The sequence below is a fragment of the Chanos chanos genome, chromosome 12 (assembly GCF_902362185.1).
Source record: "Chanos chanos chromosome 12, fChaCha1.1, whole genome shotgun sequence".
NCBI classification, from domain to species: Eukaryota; Metazoa; Chordata; class Actinopteri; order Gonorynchiformes; family Chanidae; genus Chanos; species Chanos chanos.
In genome coordinates, this window is record NC_044506.1 from 12,478,919 (window position 1) to 12,485,981 (window position 7,063).

Genomic DNA, 7,063 nt, shown 5'->3' on the forward strand with positions numbered 1-7,063 from the left:
TGTGAAATAACATCAAGTGAAAAAAAAAAAAAACGTTAAAATCTTATGACCGGTCCATATTGATTGTGGGACTTTTGAATTGAACTTTGGAATACTATAACTGTATTAGACAGGCATTTGGCCCAGAATGTGTTAATTACATCTGCTCTGGTGGATCCTAAATGAATGTCAGACTCTCTGCGTTAGGTTAAACTGTTGTCCCCATTTAGTTAAATGGTGCTGGGTTCCATTAGCCTACACACAAGTAGAGAGCACTGCAGTGACCTTGGAAATCATTGCTCTTTCTATGAAATATCAGATCTCTGAATGTATGTACTGCACATTTTCAAAAATAAGTTTATGAATGTCTTTTTTTTCCACTGTCGTTGCTTATGTTTGTGAATTAGTTGCTCTGTATATGACTGATTTGCTTAACAATGTTTGCTTCCTTTTGAATATGTTTTTAGGATATTTAAAAAAATATGTACATAGAAGGCACTGATGTGAAATATATGGAGAAATAAAAAACTTTATCCACATTACTTTGTTTCTTATGGTGCTTTTCAGGGGTGTTTAATATTATTAGAAATGGATATGTACACTATCACAGTTTTAGTGTAATTTTGTTGCCTTTAGGGCTGTTATACTATGATACTTTGCCTTCTTTATCCTTTGTTTTGTCTTAATTCATTTAACTGTTGAGAAAAACATGCAGTTACAAACCTTTCACATATGGCTTACTGGACAAAATGTCCTCCTTCTGCATCAAATCTGATTCCCAGAACATTGAAGACTAGCATTAGACCATGTTTTCATTTTCATATGCGCTGTTTAGAGTCTGAAATTTCTCAGCCCCTACTATTCATTGTGTTTTTATACCAAATACACCTTAAAAGAAAAGAGAAGATGGTTGAAATAAAACTTTATTGACTTCCAACTCTCAGCAGTCGATGAGCATGCAAATACAGGCTTCAGAATCAAAATGTGAGGGTTTTTTTTTTCTCTGTTTGGATTTCTTTTCTTACAAAACTACGTGCACCTTAAATAATCAATTTTGCAGCGTACAAACCACAAAAATACTGGTTTTACATTATCAAATACTGCACATAGAAAACATTTACAAAGCACAAGTAGAAAATTACAGCTCCCCTTCTTTTACCTTTAAAGTAATTCTTTGCAGATTCTTTATCAGTTTTCCCACTCATGTACTCCCTTAATGATTTGTCAAAGTGATTTGAACCAAACAAGACAAATGTTAGCATCTGTGCTATTGCCTTGGTAGCACTAATGTATGCAAAATGCAGCAGCTGAATCTAGAAGACGGACCAATGTATCTCCAAGTTCAATACTTTGGTTGATTCAATTAATGGTTTTGTGTTAACTTTGATCAAATTTTTGCATTTCATGTTTGTTTTTTTTTTGTTAGAGATTCATTTAGAGTACAGATGGTTGATGATACAAGAGTGCCACTGCCGAGGCACATCTAGCTGTTTAACCATGTTCAGGCAGAGTGAGTACAGAGATTTCACAAGATTTGACTTTGAGTGAACTTAGCAAGCAAACAAGATTTGTTAGTTACAACATTTGAGATAAAGAAGACTTAGAGGAAGCTACAGTTGCCTTTTTGGTCACATGAAACAGACCCTTGTGCTGTAATTCATAATCTGGACAATGAAACAGTGTGAAAAGTTGACTTTTGATGATTACTGACGTGAACATTTAAAAAAAAGAGAGAGAGAAAAATGTGCTGACAAAAGTGCTACATGGTCACGCAGACACAAAGACTGCACATTGTATAGTTTTTTTGCTCTTGGAATATGTGGGAAAGAAGGGTAGGTTGGTACAAAATAAAACATATCAAAAGTTTCTCAATAAGTTTAGCATTTGTTTTCCACTCTGTTTTAAACTACTGCAGATCAAACTCACACCAAACATGAACCAATCTGTAATAAGAAAACCCTTCTGCAAAGGAGGCCACTAGCACACACTTCCTTTATCCACATTAACAGTGTAATGTTATTGCAAACTGAATGATTTTGTGGGAGAACGGAAGGCTAAACCATGCTAAAAATATACTTCTCACAATGCTGATATTTCCCATAGCATACATCAGTCACTAATTTCTCACTGGTGTCATAATTTCTGGTAATTTTCATGCAAGAAAACTTTAAAACATGGAAAGTACAAAAGTATACTACTGGCACTTACAGCACTTATGAATTCTGGGATTTTAAAAACAAACCCAGATAAAATGTAAAGCCAGATTAAATGTGATACTATATCTTTAGAATTAGCAATATCATTTGAATCTTCAGTGACAAAGTTCTTGTTCCTAAAAGGAATCAATTCAAAGCAATGTTGTTAAGTAAACCTCTAAGGCTCCGGAATTTTCCTGAAGGTACTTTAAAAAGGGTTCCAAAAATTCATTACCAACTTAAATGACTAATGTGATTTAAATTACACTAAGCTAAAATGTTTAATGAAATACATTCAAAATTTGTAAAAGAAAAAAAAGAAATACTTTAGTCCAACACCTATGCAGAATACTCAGTTCAGTAAAGCATGTGCTCAAGCAGAACCATAACCTCATAAATAAAGTAAGGCAATTGACAATACAAGCCCTCATTTTAAGCATTCAAAGGCAGAATTCTTCCCAGCAATTGCCAAAAAAACTGGTCAACAACAAACCATTCCATAAAATCATCTTTTTTACTCATTACAAAAATAAAGTAAAATCTAAATACAGTTTCAAGAAATTCAATAAAGATATTTCAATTGAAAAGCCAAAGCTAGCATTTAAATGGCTTTTCAAGTGGGTAGGAGGGAGTTTACTGTACATTCCAAAGCAAAAAATTAAGCATCATTTCCTTCATGTTGACATAAAGCTAGTTTAGCAAACAATCATACTGAAAATTCATCTCATTGTATTCATATAACCAATGCACAGTAAATGAGATTTGATCAAACTTTCTTAAACTCTCTTAATATCTCAACTCTCCTGTTTTCTTTCTCTCACCATAAACAGTTGATGGTGCACACCAACCAGGCAACAACACTAAAATCACATTCAGGTACAATGAGATTGTCTGTCATTCCACTCCTGGTGCTTTGACTCAAAATCAGGCCTCACCAAGTAATACAATAACTCTATCTGTCAGTGCTCATGTGTGCTGGGGTCATACTCCACATAATTAAAGTCATGGTGTCACCTAGCTACACCCAACCAAAGCTCCAACCCTAAGCCACTCCAGTCAGGCTTTTGTACTCCTTAATATGTGTCGTAATATACAGTGATATATATAACCATTGTTACATGTTTCTGTTATACAGTAAGTAAGTGTGATGTCTAAAATCGAAGCGGTTCACCAACAAGGTCATCAGTGAGTTTTGCCAAATACATCATCCTTTTCACAATTTGAAAATCAAGAGATACATTTTGTGTGATGTGACTGATCACATACACATAGCATTTCTAGTGGTTACAGGTTAAAGCCTGCCTGTTTTGATTGGGCATCTTATTCTCAAGTCAGTCGCCAAGCTGTAATCAAGACTAACATTGCCTTAACAAAGTAGACATCATAATATAGCAGTACACGTGAACCTACGCTAATACGTGTGAACCTACAGCATTGCATAATTCACATAAAGAAATAAAAATCAGACCCGCCAGTCTACACATACAAATACACCCAAACTCTGTAGCACTTACTGAGGAAGGGAGTGAAAAATTAGGTATTTAAGTCACCATCCAATTTGGTTTAGCTAGGAGTTCCTACAGATTCCACAACCATCCACCACAGCTCCAAAAAACAGAATAAAAGGGTAGAAATGATCATGCATTCATTCTCTCATCTTTTCATTCAGCAAACCTGCAAGACCAATAAGACTTCATAGCTACTCTGTTTACAATAGAGGGACGCATACAATCAAGTTCCCAAATACATAAAAATCACATTGAAAAAATATCAATATCTAATAGTCATTTCAAAGTGTATACCAAGGACAAAACATTCAGCTGTGAATACACTTTTTTTTTTGTTTTCTTTTGTTTTTGACAGAATTATCAGAGTTATACAATTTCCATTGAAGTTTAACTTGAATAAATAGTTAGACATGTTTTGTTCCTCTCCTCATCATCCACAAACATTTGTCTGTCACCGGTCAAGAAAGCGTGACTCAATCAGAACTTGTGCATTTACAAAAAGAAGAAAAGTACTTTTTTGTCTAGTTCTTCATTTGTTTGTTTGTTTGTTTGTTTGTTTGTTTTTACAACACAGTCTGTCAGCAGAGGAAAAATAAACAAATACAAACACTGAAATCAAGACTGTACAGTGAAAATTCCAGTGAAGAAATATCGTCAAAGCAAAAGAAGTTTGATTCCCATCAGCTATTTAAATCATCGAGAGCGGTGTCTCCCGCTTCAGATTAAGAAATAACCTACGCTTCTTTCTCCAAAAGTAGATATGTTGGCTTGTCTGTAGGAATATCATTTACACCAATTGCAAAAGCTGCAAGTAAAGCTAAAATTGTCCAAATCCAAAATGACAAGTGAGAAATCACCAAAAAGAAAAAAAAAAACACAGTAAGATGTTAAGTCACTGTACCATAACCATCATGTCACGGTACAAAATTGTTGCTCCTTTTTCCCATTGCGCTGTTGACAAAAACAAAGGCTTTTCTACCTTGGGTGCCACGTTGTAATTCATTGCCTTTTTTCCATGCTCTCAGTAGATCTGAAAAGAAAACTGAAATTCTTTCAGGGCCTAACGTAACATGACTGGATTTTAGCTCTTTGAAGAAACATTCTGAAAAGACAAAATATCAGTCAATAACAACGCAAAGTACAGTTCATTTGGTTCATGCTCTCAAAATACTGTCGTTCAAAAAAATCCCTCACAGAGAAATTCAGAGTTGAGACAGGCCTCCTTGCTGACATTCAGAAATATTTGGAGTATTAAAATAACAAAAGATCACATAGTGAATAATATCCATCAATAAAATATAAACACGTCTACTTCATTCATTTACAGAGTGTGTTTAAAGTAGGATGGTGAAGTGATGGTGAAAAGGAATCATTTAAGAATGGGAAGTCTTGCAGACAGGTTTATGTCTGATGCCTTCTGATTGACAGTTTAAATGAGATAGTGCTCCACTCTTATGAAGAAAAATGCCATAAATGGCTTCAGGACCTTTCAGGACTGGGTGTCCACTTGGTAAAACAGGGATGTTGGTTAATCCTGTCCAAATTCAATCTGTGAACACTGCTTTAACTGAAGGCTAGCAGCGGCATGTGTGACGTTTGTGTGAGATTCTTTGCGGCCTTTAAATCCAGACCCCCTCCCCAATAATGCAAATGTTTCACTGACTGTGCGTCAAACCGTCTGAATTACATCTAAGAAATGAGACGGAGAAGTGATTTGAACCACTCAGCAGTGATCAAAAACAAAACAAAACACAAAAAAAATGTCACATTTTGCAAAGAGAACCCCAGAGAATATACAAACTTAAATATCTTGAATGGAAGAATTGACCAGGACAATTTTAAAATGAAAGGTTTTTGTAACTGTCAGTAGGCAGGGACAAACAACGTTGGATTTGAAATGTGAGCAATGAGGCAGGAACTGCTGGCTTAGTCAGTTCACATACTGCTGAAAGAAAGAAATAAGATGATATGGCAATGGCTAGATTATCTCAAAGAAATACAAAATATTAAACAGATATAATACAGGCTGAAAAAAGAAAAAGTATAATGATTAATGACTAAAAATGAATGTATATAGTAGTCCCTCTACAGACATAATGATGTATTATGTTCTACCAGGTGCCTTTTGTCACTATGGAATGTCATTTAAATGTACTGAAAAAAGGGTGACAACATCTCATTATCTACCAATGGGCAGGCAAATTTAACAAACATATATGTACAGAAATCATGTACACACTGGAGTTATAACAAAATACCAATGTCTGAATCATTCAAATTGTTGAATTAGAAAGTCAGACTGTGTAAGACTAATATCATGTACTTACAGAAATGTACAAAAATAGTTACTACTTTAAGAGAGTACAGCTTGTGTGGCAACAATGTGCAATAAGACTGAATACATTGTGCAGTCCAAATTGTGAGCAGAAAATGAATCTTAACAAAAAGAAAGAGAAAGACAGAGAAATATATACACTACTGAAAACCAAGAAAGTTGAATGACATAGTGGAGTTAGATGCTTTGGCTGATGATCAGTGTGACTGGTCCATTATGCCAATCACGTTTTTAACTGGTAATATCTGCATTTCAATGGGACAATACCTCAGGCAGTGATTTTGCAATCATCCAGCTACAACAAGAAACAATGTTGTCATTTACAGAAACTAAATGATGAGTTTATCATTGATGACTGGACTTATGATATGATCACAGTTCACTAACGTGACGCCAAGAAAATAGGAATATGCTCTTGGAGATTAACTCCACAATGAGATCCAATTCAAAATTGGTATGTAAATGTTAGCATCTGCATAGCAGTTTGCAGAGTCGGTCATGGAGATTTTCCATCTTTCACAGACACCAGAATATCTACACTGATCAACTCATTTGTACCAACCAACATTGGACTCTCTTGGTTTAACTTGGCCATTAGCATCACAGAGAACTAGATTACTGAACATGGAACACACCTAAGGAGAAGAAGTATTTTCAGTAAGTCTCTGTAGCGCCAAGGTTTGGCTGTAGAAGACATTTAGGGCAATTTAGCTTTGTAACAGAGGCTAGATCTGGCCATTGGTATCCACACGCAACGACCACAACCACAAAGTTAGAGAGGTCGACTAGAAAAACGAGTCCAAGTGAGATGAGAAGGTCAATTTTGTTCTGGGCTTTTTCACAGGTAGTCTTAGTGAGGGTGGTCTAAGACTGTTTTGCTTCTTTTACTCAATAATCTCCTGAGTAGAACAGGAAACAGGGGGGAGGGAGGACAAGACCTCCGACGGTTTGGATCCAGGTGCAGGCGGAAAGGGAAAACAGAAACAGTCGTAGGCAGTGAAGTCCGTTCAGGCTCCATTCTCCAAACATTCAGCACGAGTCACCAA